Below are 19,621 nucleotides of genomic sequence, written 5' to 3'. Positions count from 1 at the left end.
ATATATACAGGGTGAATTTGTAAAAGAGACCTAGGTCTCAATATGATGACTTAGTTATTTAATAAAGGGTAAATACATTGTTTTTACTGCAGTTTCAAAAGTCATCTTCATTGATTGTATTTAATGAGTAGAAGCAGACGAGAGCTGGCTCTTTTTACAGTGAATTTAAATGTCAAAAATTACCAAATGATGTCACATTTTGACATGATTGTACTGGTTGTACATGATTATACAATGGTTGGGTCTAATCCTGAATTCTGATTGGTTAAAACTGCATTCCAGCCGGTGTCGATTCCACAAGTTTCCACCGGCTAAATCTATGAAGTTAAAATGCTTTATTTACTCTGTTCCATCTGACTGCGCTATCAATTGTCTCATCAGCCCAGCCAGGTCATTTATAAACTTGATCTCCACTATAAAAAGCATCTAGACATTTCTTTCTTTTAGGCTAACATTTAGTTTTCAACAGCGGAGATTTGTATAAACCTTGCTGTCTGTGTCGTCGACATTTGCAACATTGCTTCAATATTCAAATTCGATCTCCTGCTGTCCCATAGTAATGAACGTGTCGTGAGTCAGGACGAGACAGACAGCCAGACAGCATTTCTCAGCCAGTCGAAATCATGATTCAGCTGACATAATTTTGATCGATATATACAAAAGAATGTCAATTGAAAAAAGGTTGACGTGACTGTAAGTTAGTTGTAGTTGGCTAGCTAGCAAGCAAGGGATAAGAACGTTGCCAGCCAGTATGGCAATGAAACATTTAGAACGAACGACTGGGTCGTGTCCATAGATGCAGAACAAAAAGACTGAAAGACTCTCGCAATCCTAGATCTGTGTCGGGACTATATCCTGTGGAAGGATGAAATAGTATGAATAAATTAATCAAAATAACATTTTTAATGATAATATGTCAATCATTATTTGAATATGTTGGTAACCCGTTGTATAAACCTGATAATGTCCTCAAAGCCAATGTTTGGAGGATATATTGGCACGGTTTACCAGGCCTCGACTTCATCTCGGGCCTAACAACACCTGTGCCAATATATCCTCCAAACCCCGGCTTCTCTGGCATTACCACTTAATTGTTCCCCATTGTACTTTAGCTCTGTCACATTGTTGCTAACGAGGTTGCCAATGTAATGATATAGTATTTACTTGGGATGTAAAGAATGGTTACATTTGGTTTTCAATGAGATCCTGAGGATATCTATCTATCTGTATGGTATGTTAATTGTATCTGTGCCAGTAGTTGCATGACATCTCTCACCTCTATCGCTGCTGCTATTGGTCCATTGGTCTGCTCAACCAACTGTGTGGCAGGGGAGATGTATATACCCAAAACTATAACACACACACACACACACAAGCTACATACATGCACATTTACCTACATTACATACCCAGGCACGCACAAGTGCTCACATTCAACCACATACCGTGCCTTCAGAAAGCATTTACAACCCTTGACTTTTCCCACATTTTTCTGTGTTACAGCTTGAATTTAAAATTGGTTAAATTGAGATTTAGTGTCACTGGCCTACACATTATGGAATGCTTTTCGATTTTAAAAAAACAACAAATTAATGAAAAGCTGAAATGTCTTGAGTCAATAATTATTCCCACCCCTTTGTTATGGCAAGCCTAAATAAGATCAGGAGTAAATATTTGCTTAACAAGTCACATAAGTTGCAATAATAGAGTTTAACATGATTTTTCTATGACTACCTCATCTCTGTACCTCACACATACAATTATCTGTAAGGTCCCTCAGTCGAGCAGTGAATTTCAAACACAGATTCAACCACAAAGACTTGGGAGGTTTTCCAATGCTTTGCAAAGAAGGGCACCTATTGGTAGGTGTGTAAAAATATTAAAAGGAGACATTTAATATCCCTTTGAGTATGGTGAAGTTAATAATTATACTTTGGATGATACACCCATTCACTACAAAGATACAGACGTCCTTCCTAACTCAGTTGCCGGAGAGGAAGGAAACCACTCAGGGATTTCACCATGAGGCCAATGGTGACTTTAAAACAGTTACAGAGTTTAATGGTTGTGATAGGTGAAAACTGAGGATGGACCAACAACATTGTAGTTACTCCACAATACTAACCTAAATGACAGAGTGAAAAGAAGGAAACCTGTATATAATAAAAATATTCCAAAACATGCACCTGTTTACAATAAGGTACTAAAGTAAAACTGTAAAAAATGTGGCAATAAATTAACTTTATGTCCTAAATACAAAGTGTTCTGTTTGGGGCAAATACAACACATCACTAAGTACCACTTTTCATATTTTCAAGCATGGTAGTGGCTGCATCATGTTATGGGTATGCTTGTCATCGGTAAGGACTAGGGAGTTTTTTTGGTTAAAAATAAACGGAATAGAGCTAAGCACAGGCAATTCCTAGAGGAAAACCTGGTTCAGTCTGCTTTCCACCAGACACTGGGAGACAAATTCACCTTTCAGCAGGACAATAAATTAAAACACAAGGCCAAATATACATCAGAGTTGCTTACCAAGACGACATTAAATGTACTTGAGTGACCTAGTTACAGTTTGACTTAAATCAGCTTGAGAATCTACCGCAAGACTTGAAAATGTCTGTCTAAGAATTATCAAAAACCAACTTGACTGAGCTTGAAGAATTTTCTAACAATAATGTTGAATTTTGAATTTAGGCTGTAACTGTCACGCCCTGGCCATAGAGAGGCTTTTATTCTCTATTTTGGTTAGGCCAGGGTGTGACTAGGGTGGGCATTCTATGTTATTTTTCTATGTTTTTGTATTTCTTTGTTTTTGTCTGGGTGTGGTTCTCAATCAGGGCCAGCTGTCTATCGTTGTCTCTGATTGGGAACCATACTTAGGTAGCTCTTGCCCACATGGGTTTTGTGGGTAGTTGTTTTCTGTTTTGTGTGTCTGCACCAGACAGAACTGTTTTGTGTCTCTGCACCAGACAGAACTGTTTTGTGTCTCTGCACCAGACAGAACTGTTTTGTGTCTCTGCACCAGACAGAACTGTTTTGTGTCTCTGCACCAGACAGAACTGTTTTGTGTCTCTGCACCAGACAGAACTGTTTTGTGTGTCTGCACCAGACAGAACTGTTTTGTGTGTCTGCACCAGACAGAACTGTTTTGTGTCTCTGCACCAGACAGAACTGTTTTGTGTCTCTGCACCAGACAGAACTGTTTTGTTTGTTCCACTTTGTTATTTTTTGTTCTAGTGTTCAGTTTTATTAAAAATCATGAACACGTCCCACGCTGCACCTTGGTCCTCTTCTTCAAACAGCCGTTACAGTAACACAACAAAATGTGGAATTAGTCAAAGTGTATGAATACTTTCTGAAGACATTGTATATATGCATGATGCACACACAAACACATGGAATAAGAATTAATGCACAAACTCTCTCTTTCTTCAGTAGAACAGAGGAGGAGATGGATATGGGCTAGACCAGACCTACTGAGAGCCCCACTTCTCTCCACACTGGGCTGTGTGAGGAATGGCCCCCTATATATTCCCTATACAGTGCACTATTTGTGTGTGTGTGTGCGCGCCAGCTACACTAAGAAAAATGGGAGCCTTCTGCCGGCTGGATTTATACCTACAACATGTCAGAGAGGAATGCCCACAGCATTGAAATAACTTTATACAGTGTAGAGGTGTTAAAATGTTACATTCCAGTTGGTCTCCCTTGGCGGATTTCCTCTGTAATTGTGTACATTTGAATGGTCATAATTCACTCGTCATATCCAGTGAAATGTTGGAAGGGGGTTTTCTGAGATTCTGTCAGCCCACTCACTTGAGCACATGAGATTAGAAACACAGTTAAAGCATTTTAAAGTTATGCATTATAACTTTGAAAAGTATAACAATTCCCAACACACTATGCATGGGAGAAAACAAACAAGTTTAACCAAAACTTGAACCCCCACTCCACTCCACCCCTTTCCCAATACTGATATGTTACTCAGTGTCTCTGCATGTCTAATGCTTTCTAAGTATGACCTCAGATGTAAAAACAGTTAGTGCACCCACTCCTCTCCTCAGCCACACTTTCCAGGCATGGGTCACTGGGGTGGGGTCGATGGGGGAGCGAGGTGCACCTTTCCTGGATGTTTGTGGATGGGGATGTGGGTGTTTGGGTTGAATGAAGCCAAATACCTCCATTGTTCATATGGTTAAATGTCATAGGACACACTTGGACGCTTCTCACTGTGTGTGTGTGTGTGTATGTCTGTGTGTGTTTATTTAGGACAGTATGTGAGAGAGAGAGAAGGTGTGTGTTATTATTTCATACATATTCCTTTCATTTTTCATCATCCACATGACTACTTAGAAAAAAGCATATTCGCAACAGTGTCAGAAATTGTATGTTCTGTATAACAGTATTTGTAGGAGCAAGAACTAAAATGCAAATGAAATGAAGTAGTCCATTAAGGGGAGGACAGAAGTGTTAGAGGATGCTGTGTGTCCAGGGTAGCTAAACCTTTCTGACTTCCTGGTCCCCAGAATGCCGGCCTCTGCTAACACCTTCCCCCCTCTTTTTCTCTCTCTCTTTCTGGCTCCATAAAATGGCAGTGGATAGTGTCCCTGCAGAGCATCCCCAGGAAAACACACAGCTATGAATGGCCTGCATTGAGCTGGGGTTGGAGGACTGGAGGGGCTGAGGGGCTGAGGAGGGGTGTACAGGGGAGAATACAAGGGTCACCAGCAGGCTCCTCCTTCTGGGGAAAGGTCACCCCACTGAACAGCCTCCCAGGAGCAACCTGGAGAAAGTCCAAGACAAGAGAGATAAATTCCCTGCTATCACTTCTTCTCTTCAGTTTCCACCACTCCTCCTTCCATCCTTCCCTCCTCTCCCCTCCCACCCTCCACTCTCCTCCCTCCCCCCCCCACACCCTTCTCCCTCCCTCCCACACTCCACTCTCTTCCCTCCCACACTCCACTCTCTTTCCTCCCACCCTCCACTCTCCTCTGTCCCTCTCTCCCTTTTCCACCTCTGTACTCCCTCTGTCTCTCCTTAAATCACTCCCTTCATCCCTCTCTTTCCTCCCCTCCCTGTCCCCTTCCTCTCCTTATCCCTCCCTGTCCTCCACCCCTAAAGACTGTGAATTGATAGCCCTATGAATCCCCGTGCTTGGCTTCTGTGAGACTGATTATTTGTTTAGACTGGTAAAGTCATTAAGCATTAATGATGAAGCATCAATCTGACATGCTGTTATACTGTCAGACCCAGACCAGCCCGCCCCAGACCGACCGACTTCTGGGCTATGTCCCAAATGGCACCCTCTTCCCTGTATTGTGTACTATGGCGGGCCCTGTTCAAAAGTAGTGCATTTTGTAGGGAATAGGGTGCCATTTGGGAATCAGCCCTGCTACTCCTCTGCTTCGATGAGAGGAGAAGGAACAACTGTCTGGGTGTGAAGGTCCTTTGATACACATCCATAGAACTCTTGTACGATTGGTGGGTGCCAATCATACAAGACAAAACATGAGAGGTTTTTCTAGGAAACACAAAGGATCAACTGAACAGAAGTAGAAAATAGTCTGTTAGAAAAAAAAATTGGCAGTGGTGTTGTTTCTATATTTATGTAAACTACCACATTTATTTCTCTATAATCCTCATTAAAGAGATTCTCCGGTACTTTCGTATAGTTTTCAAATCGCTAGTTCTGAAAGTAGCTCATGAGCCAAAAGTGGTCCTTGAAAACTGTACTACATCACGTATGTGCAGATATGTGTACCATGTCATTTCTCTCTCACTCTGCTGTTTGTGTGCATCTTCCTAGCTGTCACTCAAACGGCTGAAGCGCATTGGCTAAAATTAAATTGCTAGGGGGCTGGCCCACATGGGGAAAATGTAGGGAAATAGCGCAGCACAGCTTCCAGAAAAATGGTTTCTTTCAAACTAGGGATTTCATGGCTAATTGAGGTAAAACATTCATTCTGCTCATAGATTATGCATGTATGAACTACATTAGCACATCCAGCCCAAAGCGGGAGGTTTAAAAAATACTTGGTAGTTGCCAAAGTTCCAGAGCATATCTTTAAGTTGTGTTTTTCCAGTGAGCATTCTCCTCAACCCGTGAATCCAAACCCAAATATGAAGCTCAGCTCACCAACCAACGGTATCTAAATATGGGGAAAGAGAGAGGGAGGCCAGAGGTCACTCTGGGCTCACGCAACCAGGGCAGGAAAAAACTCTAAAGCTAACAATGTCCAGATTTCTGTGTTTGTTTTGTGACATCCTAGCGCCGTCCGACCAGCGCTACATTTCCCTTCCCTAGTTGGCTCACAGAAACTCTATCCATACGCGCCAGGGAGGGTGAGGAGGGGGTTTAGGATGGAAACATGCAGATCTGTGTAACATATGTTGCCCGTGCCGGGAGAGAGGAGAGGACGCAGAGCAAGGCTGGACCTCCTGCTAGCCGGTTCCACCTGAGAGAGACATGACTGGAGAGGATGGAGGGATCAAAAGGAGAGGAAGAAGACTGTAGGAATCAATTACACACTGTAACAACAACGGGCTTGCACAGACATACTGGCAGAGAAGTTAACAGCAGTATCATTGTAATTAGAATGTACACTGCTACCCTACTTACACCAATTAACCATGTCACCAGAGTTGGGGGGGTTGTTTCACTGTTTCATTCTTATTCATTTCTAAAATAAATAGAAATATCAATTTTGCACTGTTCTATGACCAAATTACTCTATATCAATTGTGGCTTCCATCACCAAGTCATGGAAGATCTCACATTCAAACAATGCATTTTCTTTACTGCTACACAACAGGAAATTAAAACTAGTAAAACTTCATAATGTCAAAGTGCTAAATCCCCACATGTACTACATACAACTCTCCTCTCATTTTTATGGCTGAAACCAAATTTGGCGGTGGATGTTTCCAATAATACAGAGACAAGCAGAAGGAAGTGAAGTAAGGAGATTATATTCAAATGTCGTCATACTTTGTTACTTTGTTACGTGTTGTGTGTGTGTGTGTGTGTGTGTGTGTGTGTGTGTGTGTGTGTGTGTGTGTGTGTGTGTGTGTGTGTGTGTGTGTGTGTGTGTGTGTGTGTGTGTGTGTGTGTGTGTGTGTGTGTGTGTGCGTGTGTGTGTGTGTGTGTATGTGTGTATGTGTGTACCCCTGCATGGGCACTGAGGCCTGTGTCTGTTCCTGTTCGGTTGTGTCAAATCCTGTCTGTTTGTATGTTTGTCTACGTGTGTATGTTTTATGTAGTCATCTAAAATAAATCTGTTAAAATCAGATACCTCAACTCAGTTAATCAAATACATTTTTACTGAAAACTAAACTCATAATTGAATTGCTGTAGAGCTTTGTTTAAAGTTTCCAAATGTATTGTTGTCCCTTGTTTAACTTGGCAGCATGAATTGGAGTACATGAATCTGTAAAGGATAAAGAAAGAGTCACCAACGTCCACCCCTGGACTGATTCCCTGGCTAAACCAACAAACACAAAGTTAAAACAAATGTAGGTTATGTCGTCTTAGGTTTCGGATACTACGGACCACAATTAGGAGAAGCACAGCATACAGTATGTTTAGCAAAACCTGTCAGATACAGAAACCAGATATTATCCAAGTTTCTAGATGAATTTTAAAACATGTATTGCTTGTGTTAAAGAAGTCTATTCCAGCCTGCAAAACTCTCAGAGGTTTACTAGTAAATCACTAGAAAACAAACAGGAAGAGACACAACAGAGAGTACAGTATGTGCCCCGAAGGACTATGGGTAAACACCTGACCAAACACTGGACAGAGAGGATGATGGGAGATGACCTCTGAACTTTTAGTCTTTTTAAAGACGTTTCTCTTTCACCTCTAATACTGACCAGGTCTGGACCAGACTTCTATCTCTTCAAACAACACATTATATTTCAAAAGACTAACTTAGATAAGAAAAGGTTTGATTAAATAAATACATCAAAATCATTGGCACAGCCTACAGCTTTGCTTTGCCATGTTATGCCTAACAGGAAGAGATTTGAGCTTAGAGCCCATTCTACAAAGGTTGTCAAATAAAAAGAGTTCACACTTTAGAGCATCAGCAACATATAGGAAAACCAACACTCATCATGCAAACTCTGTGAGGATGAAGATCGGTCAGCCATTTGCAAAGGTCTGGATAGTGGCTAAACCACCAATTGGGTAGTATGCTCATTTGACTCTGCATGCATGTGTTTGAGTGAGTGAGTGAGTGAGTGAGTGAGTGAGTGAGTGAGTGAGTGAGTGAGTGAGTGAGTGAGTGAGTGAGTGAGTGAGTGAGTGAGTGAGTGAGTGAGTGTGGGTGTATAAAAGCCTCTTCTCCATAATGAAACCTGTAAGTGAACCACTAACAGAGTTGGGAGCAGAAACACAACTATGAAAACCAAACAGACGGATCACTGACAAATGGGCATGAGTGGAATAGGGGTCAAATAATGGTGGCGTTGTTGGTACACACATACGATGGACAGGCTACCTCTCCACCACTCTGTGAACGGTCGCTAATACTCACTATCTGCATGAGGTGAGTGTAAGAGCTCACTGCAGGTTTTTACCTCCATACAGAGCAGAGGTAAATGTAGCTTTGTGCTAACAGTGGAGACTGTTAGTGTGGAACTTGCTACACACAGACACACATGCAGACACACACGCATACCCTCCACACACACAAACACACACGCACACACAAACACACAAACACACACGCACACGCACCGAATGGACATCCAGCAGGTGGCTAGCTACCCCCCAGTGTGCCCTGCATATGTTCTGTGTGCTTTATATATCCAGTTACCATGGAGCCACCTCACATCTCCAACAGGGATCCGCTCAAAATCTGCTGCCCTGACCACTCCGGAGCACAGGGGCCCTCCTTACACCCATTACTACCCCGTCACCCCCCCACCCCTTCCCCCCCAGCTGAAGCCAAACTCCAACAGGGGCTCTAGAAACAGTTGTGATGGGGCAAAGGAAGTTCCTACTGCCAAGGGAGGAAGTATCAAATCAAACGGCATCTTTTTCCACTTCTGTGAGATTTTCTGGTTAAATACTTTCTGCATGGGCTTTGTGAACACTAGAGGAGATGAGCTGTGTGTGTGTGTGTGTGTGTGTGTGTGTGTGTGTGTGTGTGTGTGTGTGTGTGTGTGTGTGTGTGTGTGTGTGTGTGTGTGTGTGTGTGTGTGTGTGTGTGTGTGTGTGTGTGTGTGTGTTCTCTGCTACAAGACAAAAGGGTTCTTTCAGCCTGCCTCCTACTATAGGAAACACAATGTTGTTTTAAGGTCTTTTTTCCGACCTTTGAGAGAGTCAATGTTGATGTTGCACACTAGGTATATGATATTTTGGTATTATTTCATCTGACCTCAGGAGGGGAAGAGAGAGGGATGGAAGAGGGGATGGGGAGAAGGAAAGAGAACTTCCTTGATTTCAGTCAATCTCCATAATACTGCAGAGGTGCTGGTGATGCGACACCCTGGCTGGATGCAGCCACACACCATGTGGAGTGGAACTTCTGTCCTGCACACACACACACACACATGCGCACACACACACACAAAATTGCTTAGATTGTGGTGATTATGTCAGCTTTTAAGAATATATATATATATATTTTTTTTTTTACCCAATTTTGACTTCAGATTCTGATCCACATTTCTCCAAAAATCGAAGTTACTCCAAATTTTGAAGTACAGGCTTAAGGATTTGGATAGGGTTAAAACATTAAGTTTAGGCATTCATTCTGACGGGTTAAGTTACGGGTTAAGGTTTGGGAAAGGGTTAAAAGAAAAACAATACAAAATAACTGTCTACCACTGGGACTGAACAGGCAACCTTCAGATTCAGATCCATGGAATTACGCCCATCGGCAATGCCCTAGCAAAACCCAAACCTACTGGATAGTAATTGTGCTCGCTGTTCCCCCTTTTGGACAATATTGAAAGCATTTCCAGACTGCCTGAGGATTTTTTCAGGACCATTTTTGAAGTATATTTTGAGCGATCTGCCTGCTTAGACATAGATTAAAGAAGATCCGCTCGTGGAAGATCCGTGCTATAGCAGGATAGAATTTCTAAGGCAATGTTCCCGCGTTCGCAGAGACTGCATTCACGGTTAACGGTTAACCATAAGTCAACTCATTTAGAAATTAGCTTTACATTTCAGTCGAGCCATAGGGCGGATCTTCCACTCTTTGGATTGAATCCAAACCTTACTCAACATCAAGCAAACATGAATAAATGAATGAATGAATGAATGAATGAATGAATGAATGAATGAATGAATGAATGAATGAATGAATGAATGAATGAATGAATGGATGGATGGATGAATGAATGAATGAATGGATGAATGGAAAGTTGAATGGACTAATAAAATGAAAGTGACATAATTAAAAGAAATGCCATGATTTGCGTAGTGAAATACAGCCAAACCATATTTAATAAAGAAACATAAAACTGCATATTTTCTGTGAAAAGACAGAATTATGGAGGGCATAATCACTGTCAACATGTCATCCATCTTTGCTTTCTCTATGTCAGGGCTAATTGAATCTGTCAATCAAAGAGACATCTAAAGCGTGAATGCGCACGCATGCACACACACACACACACACACAGACACACACAACAAAAAGGTGTTACAATCATTTATCAAGACAATGGATCTGTGGATAAGGAGATTATCACTTGCAATTGTATAGGGCTTTCACAGTGTAAAGAACTGTCAAGTTGTTTAGTCATCTTTATTGTAGATCAAGAGGTTCTTTTACTGGGCTTAAAGCACGTCACCCTGTTCACATAGCAGCTCCCCACTGGGGAGTGTTGTGATGACACTGAAAACTGATTGGATGTGCAAAAAGTCATCAACATAAATCCAATTACATAAAATATTTTGTTGATTTCACATTGAATTCACGTTAGTTGACAACCAAATGTAAATCAAAACTAGACATGGAGCTGATGTCTGTGATCAGTGGTTTTAGTCCGTCATACAGCATAAACCGCCATAACATTGAAGCACACATAGTTCTGAGGGATTTCCCTCACCTCGAAAATCCCATACATAGCCTCTGGTCTGGGATCAGTATCTTGCAGAATATCAAAGCCGCAAGCCCTTCTAATGTGTTACAGAGTGTCGTGGGGTCCCATGTGGCTCAGGGGCTGTTTGGCTCAGTTGGTAAAGCATAGTGCTTGCAATGCCAAGGTTGTGGGTTTGATTCTCATGGGGGATCAGTAGGGAAAAAAGGTATGCACTCACTACTGTAAGGCAGAGTGTCTGCTAAATGACGAAAATATCAAATCTGGTGCTGCCTCTGATGTGGCTCACTTTTTGGCAGGGGGTGGGCCATGGGACAGGGGTCTTGTGTGTATCACAAGGCCTCTGGATTTAATTGTGGTGTTGATCTACTGCTATGAGAACACGTCTGTCAAATACTGATCCCTGTGTCGGGAGACTTTTGGGCATGCCTCCAAGAGACTGGGAACAGGCTAGGAAGACACACACACACAATTGCACACACACACACACACACGTGCACACACACACAGGCATAGAGGAGGGGGGTACGCAGCAGAATATACCCACTTAAATGCTTAGCTCTGGTGTTTTGCTAGTCCTTTTAGAAGCTGTGGGCATCTGCAGCAGACACTTTGTGGTTGAGTCAATGAGGCTGAGAGAGCGAGAAGGGGGGGCGAGGGAGTCATATAGTGATAGATGGGGAAAAGAGATATATATATATATAGAGAGAGAGAGAGAGAGAGAGAGAGAGAGAAAGAGAGAGAGAGAGAAAGAGAGAGAGAACAATGAGGTGGGGAGAAGAGAGAGAGTCGAAAGTAGGAGTCAGGGAGAGAGAGTCGAGAGTAGGAGTCAGGGAGACAGAGAGTCGAGAGTAGGAGTCAGGGAGACAGAGAGTCGAGAGTAGGAGTCAGGGAGACAGAGAGTCGAGAGTAGGAGTCAGGGAGAGAGAGAGTCGAGAGTAGGAGTCAGGGAGAGAGAGAGTCGAGAGTAGGAGTCAGGGAGACAGAGAGTCGAGAGTAGGAGTCAGGGAGGGAGAGAGTCGAGAGTAGGAGTCAGGGAGAGAGAGAGTCGAGAGTAGGAGTCAGGGAGAGAGAGAGTCGAGAGTAGGAGTCAGGGAGACAGAGAGTCGAGAGTAGGAGTCAGGGAGGGAGAGAGTCGAGAGTAGGAGGCAGGGAGACAGAGAGTCGAGAGTAGGAGTCAGGGAGACAGAGAGTCGAGAGTAGGAGTCAGGGAGAGAGAGAGTCGAGAGTAGGAGTCATGGAGACAGAGAGTCGAGAGTAGGAGTCAGGGAGAGAGAGAGTCGAGAGTAGGAGTCAGGGAGAGAGAGAGTCGAGAGTAGGAGTCAGGGAGACAGAGAGTCGAGAGTAGGAGTCAGGGAGAGAGTCGAGAGTAGGAGTCAGGGAGGGAGAGAGTCGAGAGTAGGAGTCAGGGAGACAGAGAGTCGAGAGTAGGAGTCAGGGAGACAAAGAGTCGAGAGTAGGAGTCAGGGAGAGAGAGAGTCGAGAGTAGGAGTCAGGGGGGGAGTGAGTCGAGAGTAGGAGTCAGGGAGGGAGAGAGTCAAGGGTAGGAGTCAGGGAGGGAGAGAGTCGAGAGTAGGAGTCAGGGAGGGAGAGAGTCGAGAGTAGGAGTCAGGGAGACAGAGAGTCGAGAGTAGGAGTCATGGAGAGAGAGAGTCGAGAGTAGGAGTCAGGGAGACAGAGAGTCGAGAGTAGGAGTCAGGGAGACAGAGAGTCGAGAGTAGGAGTCAGGGAGACAGAGAGTCGAGAGTAGGAGTCAGGGAGAGAGAGACAGAGAGTCGAGAGTAGGAGTCAGGAAGAGAGAGAGTCGAGAGTAGGAGTCAGGGAGAGAGAGAGTCGAGAGTAGGAGTCAGGGAGGGAGAGAGTCGAGAGTAGGAGTCAGGGAGGGAGAGAGTCGAGAGTAGGAGTCAGGGAGACAAAGAGTCGAGAGAGAGAGGAGTCAGGGAGAGAGAGAGTCGAGAGTAGGAGTCAGGGAGACAGGGAGAGAGAGTAGGAGTCAGGGAGGGAGAGAGTCGAGAGTAGGAGGCAGGGAGACAGAGAGTCGAGAGTAGGAGTCAGGGAGACAGAGAGTCGAGAGTAGGAGTCAGGGAGAGAGAGAGTCGAGAGTAGGAGTCAGGGAGAGGGAGAGTCGAGAGTAGGAGTCAGGGAGACAGAGAGTCGAGAGTAGGAGTCAGGGAGAGACAGAGTCGAGAGTAGGAGTCAGGGAGACAGAGAGTCGAGAGTAGGAGTCAGGGAGAGACAGAGTCGAGAGTAGGAGTCAGGGAGGCAGAGAGTCGAGAGTAGGCGTCAGGGAGACAGAGAGTCGAGAGTAGGAGTCAGGGAGACAGAGAGTCGAGAGTAGGAGTCAGGGAGAGAGAGAGTCGAGAGTAGGAGTCAGGGAGAGAGAGAGTCGAGAGTAGGAGTCAGGGAGACAGAGAGTCGAGAGTAGGTGTCAGGGAGACAGAGAGTCGAGAGTAGGAGTCAGGCAGGGAGAGAGTCGAGAGTAGGAGTCAGGGAGAGAGAGAGTCGAGAGTAGGAGTCAGGGAGAGAGTGAGACAGAGGGAGTGAAAGCTAGTTAGGGGGAAAAAACATGAGAGAGAGGGGAGAGGAGAGTGGGAGTGCGTCTTCATGGGTGGCTTCCACTGTTGATGTTTTTTTAATCTTTTGAGTGACAGGGGCGTCGCTATGGAGGCGAGAGGGAATGGATGACATAGTACAGAGGATACAGGAAGAAACTTCTAACGTTAAATTTCCCCACTGGGTGTACGCACACACACACACTCACGCATACAGTACATATATGCATGCAATTAATGTATATATTTTCCTATTAAGATGTATTGATCTAGTAAATATGATTTAATATACGGTATAGTACATTAATTAACCTGGCACCATATTCTGAAAATAAATTCTAAATCCCATTTGACCTTTGACAAGTGGGTTGTTAGCTCGGCTAGAGCTGGGCTCTTAGCTGGGCTGAAGCTGGGCTGTTAGCTTGTCTGTTAGCTGGGCTGAAGCTGGGCTGTTAGCTTGTCTGTTAGCTGGGCTGAAGCTGGGCTGTTAGATGGGCTAAAGCTGGGCTGTTAGCTTGTCTGTTAGCTGGGCTGTAGTTGGGCTGTTCGCTGGGCTGTAGTTGGGCTGTTAGCTGGGCTGGAGCTGGGCTGTTAGCTGGGCTGTTAGCTAGGCTGGAGCTGGGCTGTTAGTTGGGCTGGAACTGGGATGTTAGCTAGGCTGAAGCTGGGCAGTTAGCTGGGCCGTTAGCTGGGCTGGAGCTGGGCTGTTAACTGGGCTGTTAGCTAGATTGGAGCTGGGCTGTTAGCTGGGCTGGAGCTGGACTGTTAGCTGGGCTGTTAGCTAGGCTGGTGCTGGGCTGTAGTTGGGATGGAACTGGGCTGGAGCTTGGCTGTAGTTGGGATGGAGCTGGGCTGTTAGCTGGGCCGTTAGCTGGGCTGGAGCTGGGCTGGAGCTGGGCTGTTAGCTAGCTTGGAGCTGGGCTGGAGCTGGACTGTTAGCTGGGCTGGTGCTGGGCTGTAGTTGGGCTGGAACTGGGCTGTTAGCTAGGCTGGAGCTGGGCTGTAGTTGGGCTGGAGCTGGGCTGTTAGCTGGGCTGGAGCTGGACTGTTAGCTGGGCTGTAGTTGGGCTGGAGCTGGGCTGTTAGCTGGGCTGGAGCTGGACTGTTAGCTGGGCTGTTAGCTAGGCTGGTGCTGGGCTGTAGTTGGGCTGGAACTGGGCTGTTAGCTAGGCTGGAGCTGGGCTGTAGTTGGGCTGGAGCTGGGCTGGAGCTGGGCTGTTAGCTGGGCTGGAGCTGGGCTGTAGTTGGGCTGGAGCTGGACTGTAGTTGGGCTGGAGCTGGGCTGTTAGCTGGGCTGTTAGCCAAATTGTAGCTTGGCGGTGTGCATTACCTGCAGGTGTCACTATGATGAACGGGCTGCTTGATGTCGATGAAGTGTTTAGAGCCCAATGGCGTTGTTGCATGTTACTAACTGGTAGCCAGCCAGCTGAGACAGTCCACCAGATACAACGGCTGCCAGAACCCCTCTGAATAGCAGCACGCTGGGGAGAGTGCAGGATGCTAAATGATGTATTGGATGCAAACCGCCAGGAAAAGCTGTTCGCTGCTAGCTGTGACCTCCGACAGCTGCTGGCAGGTGGCGTCGTTTAGGATGACCCAAGACCCAAGACTTTCCGGCACTTTTCAAGTGGCAAGTGGCCCTAACGACGTCAATGGCAGCAATAATGTTTGTTCTATTTATTGGTGTAGCTTCAGTAGCAGATGCCTCGCTAACCTCTGAGCTTCATTTCAAGTCGACAGAATAATATATCTGTGAGTTGTAACAAATGGTTTGTTTCAGTCCGCCTGTTATTTTATTATCACATTCTGAGCAAGCCTGATGGATAAAGCTATAGGCTCTGGGTTGTTTGTAGGAGCACCGATCATACCAAAGAAAAGAAGCATGGAGAGGGGGAAAATAAAAAATAAAAATAGAGTGAAAGAAAGAAAGCGCTAGGGGTCGGTGAGACGCAGCGACATCATTCCGCAGCGGAAATCTCAGTCAGAACAAGGTCATTGCGAGGTGAGAAAGCCAAGATGTCGGACAAATAAAAACACCTCCAAACTCAAAATTCTTCATCTGAATAAATGATGTAGGTCGGAGGACATTGTGGAAGATACAATGGAGGTGGTGGCATGAATTAAGTGGGATAGTGAAGGCTGTCAATGAAAATGGTACCCTATTCCCTATGAAGAGCACTACATTTGACCAGGTTACATAGGGCACTACATAGGGGGCCCAGGTACCCTCTGTAGCGCCTTGCGGACGGATTGCCAAGCAGTTGCCAGGCCAAGCTGTGATGCAGCCAGTCAAGATACTCTCGATACTGGAGGTGTAGAACTTTAGCATTGAGTAGATCTTTCTCTCTCAGCTTCCCCAATTCTCTCTCTTTCTTCTCAGCTTCCCCTATTCTCTCTCTTTCTCTCTCAGCTTCCCCTATTCTCTCTCTTTCTCTCTCAGCATCCCCGATTCTCTCTCCCTTTCTCTCTCAGCTTCCCCTATTTTCTCCCTTTCTCTCTCAGCTTCCCCTATTCTCTCTCTTTCTCTCTCAGCATCCCCTATTCTCTCTCTTTCTCTCTCAGCTTCCCCAATTCTCTCTCTTTCTCTCTCAGCTTACCCTATTCTCTCCCTTTCTCTCTCAGCTTCCCCTATTCTCTCTCTTTCTCTCTCAGCTTCCTCTATTCTCTCTCTTTCTCTCTCAGCTTCCCCGATTCTCTCTCCCTTTCTCTCTCAGCTTCCCTATTCTCTCTCTTTCTCTCTCAGCTTCCCCTATTCTCTCTCTTTCTCTCTCAGCTTCCACAATTCTCTCTCTTTCTCTCTCAGCTTCCCCTATTCTCTCCCTTTCTCCCTCAGCTTCCCTATTCTCTCTCTTTCTCTCTCAGCTTCCCCAATTCTATCTCTCTTTCTCTCTCAGCTTCCCCGATTCTCCCTCCCTTTCTCTCTCAGCTTCCCTGATTCTCTCTCTTTCTCTCTCAGCTTCCCTGATTTCTCTCGCCTGCCATCACCCACCCACCCACTCACTCTCTTTCTTTCTCTCTCTCTCTCTCTCTCTGTCTGTCTATCTACTGTATCTATCTATCTATCTATCTATGTAGTACTCTCTCTGTCCTGATGAGTTATTGATATAAGTGAATGTCTTTCTCTGTCTCCCAAATGAAATGCTCCATCCTGCGAAATTCTAATGAGATTTGTTCTTTAATCAACACTGTTTGGGTTAGTCTGAATAAAGGCCACCCCTGTGTATAGTGTATTAGGGCTTGTGATTAAGATGATTAAGCCAGATTTATTGAGCAGATCCTATAATACCAAAGTCAAATTGACCTGACCTCAGCAGTCTGACTTTACATAACAGAGCATTTAGACCTATTCCCTATGTACTGTAGCTCACTAATGACCAGGACCCATAGGGAATATGGTGCCATTTGGGACACAGACTCAGAATCACAGCTCTGTGGTCCACGCAAGCTGACTCACACTTTAAGGAGTTTAACCGCACAGTTAACCGCACATTTAACCGCACAGTTAACCGCACAGTTAACCGCACAGTTAACCGCACAGTTAACCGCACAACTACAATATAACTCTAACTTTTCTTTATTTTTTCTAAATGTTCCTTATTTTATTGTATAGGCTACATATGTGGACATCCGTCATCAAATACACTCACACATTAGTGACATATAGACAATATAGACAAAAGTTGTCAACGTTTATTTAGCAATTTATATAATTTACAGTAGTGTCAGGCATGCCCAAATTTACATGCACAACACATACTTTGTGTGTTTGTGTGATTCATAAAATGTATTGAGTTACACAGAAAGCATGTCTTGCAATGAATTTCTATCTAAGTAAAAATCTATTTTACTCTGTTTTATAGTTATTGTTACCTAGAAAAGCAAAATTATCAGAGTTCCTTGTTTTTGTAGTCATTCCATTTAATTCAAAATAAATGCCTTACTCTTCACTGATCCCCCAAAAGGCCAGTGACAGTATCCTGTATTGCCTCATTGAGATTGACACCATTCATATTGTCATAATCCACCTGGGCCTGTCTCCCAGATCAAAAGTGTCTCTGTGATTAAAGATCGGTTGAGCTGTAGTAGGATTCCTCATTCCTGCTCTCTATACACAAGTTGAAGAGAGAGAATACCCAGAAAGGGAGAGAGAGTCGGAACGTGAAAGAAAAAGAAAGACAAAAAAAAATAACACAAAAAAGATGGGTTCTACAAAAGGGAAATGACAGAATGCTTTCCCTTATAGCCTCCGGCTCCTCTTGTGTTGCTGGGCCCTTGCAGCTCTGGGTAGTACTCTAATTAGACTAGTATTCAGGGGTGGCATTAGTTCCCAAACTTTTTAATGGGGCGGAAAGCGGAGCTCCTTTTAGAGAGAGGGGATAAGTGTAGCCAGTGTTCCACACACTGAAAAGCAGATGAAGGGATTCTCCGCCTCCCTGGGAGGTATTCACTCCTTTTTTCTCCTCTTTTCTCCCTTTCTCTCTATTTTTCTGCTTTTTCTCATTTCTCTCTTTGCCCCCCCTCCTCTCTCTTTTCCCTGTGTATTTTATATTTTACACACACACACACTCACGGAAGCATGCAAGCACACAAGCACATGCACACAAATGCTTTTAGTTCACTCCAATGAAATAAACACAATGCAACTGAACATGCCAAACAGAGTACACATGTTTATCTTATTAGACTCATTATAACAAGAATTGGGCTGCACTGAGAAGAGACAACATGCCTTCAGACGATATTCCATTCCATTTCAAACTAAGCAACAACTTACCAGTATTTACATATTTGTCAACCTAACTCAGTAAGTTTTGGATTCTGGTCATTGGAGCGACCAGAAATGAAAGATTTGAATTTGAGTTTAATGTATTAATAATCTGTGGACACCTGTATGAATGTGACGGAACTGTGTATCTTTGAAGGAAAGTTTATTGACTATTGCAGTAGGGACTGATGAGGCTTTTTGCTTTATTATATATGGGAGAGAGAGTTAGAGAGAGTACCATGGAAATTAGTAGAATGGAAAGTAAAAGAAACCGTTGATTCAAACCATGTCCATAAAATAATATCATTTTTGCAGGTCAAGTTTCAGACCACAGACCAACCATGTACTTTCTCTTAAAAGATATAATTCATGAATGATTGATTAACTTTACGAGGAAGGTGGAGGGAAGGACACAGACTTCCACACTGATTCAAATTATTGACATTATTTACATGTATCTATGTAAAGCATTCATCACAGTTATACACTGCAGAGCACTGTTAAAAGTTGACAAGGTATTTTACAATGCATCTAATATACATTATGTCAGTCAGATGGAACTATGGATAGAAAATACACTTTGATGTCATATTTATTGAATACTATGCAATATAATATATTATATGAACGTCATAAAACTTTGGTAAACAGATGTAGTGGGTTTATATCATGTCTATTAATTATTTATGATGTGTTATGAATTATTTATAGATTATGTAAATAGTCTATGTAGTTTTGGTGTACATTATAGCAAATGTATAGTCCTGAAATGACATTGTAGGTTTATGTCTCAATAAAACTAAGTTAGTAGCCTATACAAGTCAAGATTATGGAGCAACACATGTAATGTAAAGACAAAGTTTTGAAAGCTTTTCAATACAGATCGATACAGTTCGTGGTCCTGGGGGGCTGAGTTTGTAGAGCATGGAGTCAGCAATGCCTGGGTTGTCGGTTCGATTCCCACTGCCACTCATTCATGAAATGTATTCACATATGACTACGTTGCTTTGGATAAAAGTGTCTGCTAATTGGCATATATTATATTAAAATAAATGTTCTATCCGTACACACAAGGATGATTTTGGAACTATAATCCTAAACATTAAACTGAAAGATCATGAGCTAAGTACACCCTTTGACTATACAAAAAAAAACATAGCTTTTTCTCAGTCCTGTTGAATTGAAAGTTGTTGAGAGTGTTGTCTGTGATGGTGGTGATGGTGCAAAGAGACTGTCTGAGGAT

This window comes from Oncorhynchus tshawytscha, linkage group LG20 (genome assembly GCF_018296145.1).
Source record: "Oncorhynchus tshawytscha isolate Ot180627B linkage group LG20, Otsh_v2.0, whole genome shotgun sequence".
In the NCBI taxonomy this organism is placed as follows: Eukaryota; Metazoa; Chordata; class Actinopteri; order Salmoniformes; family Salmonidae; genus Oncorhynchus; species Oncorhynchus tshawytscha.
This window is presented reverse-complemented; position numbering follows the sequence as displayed.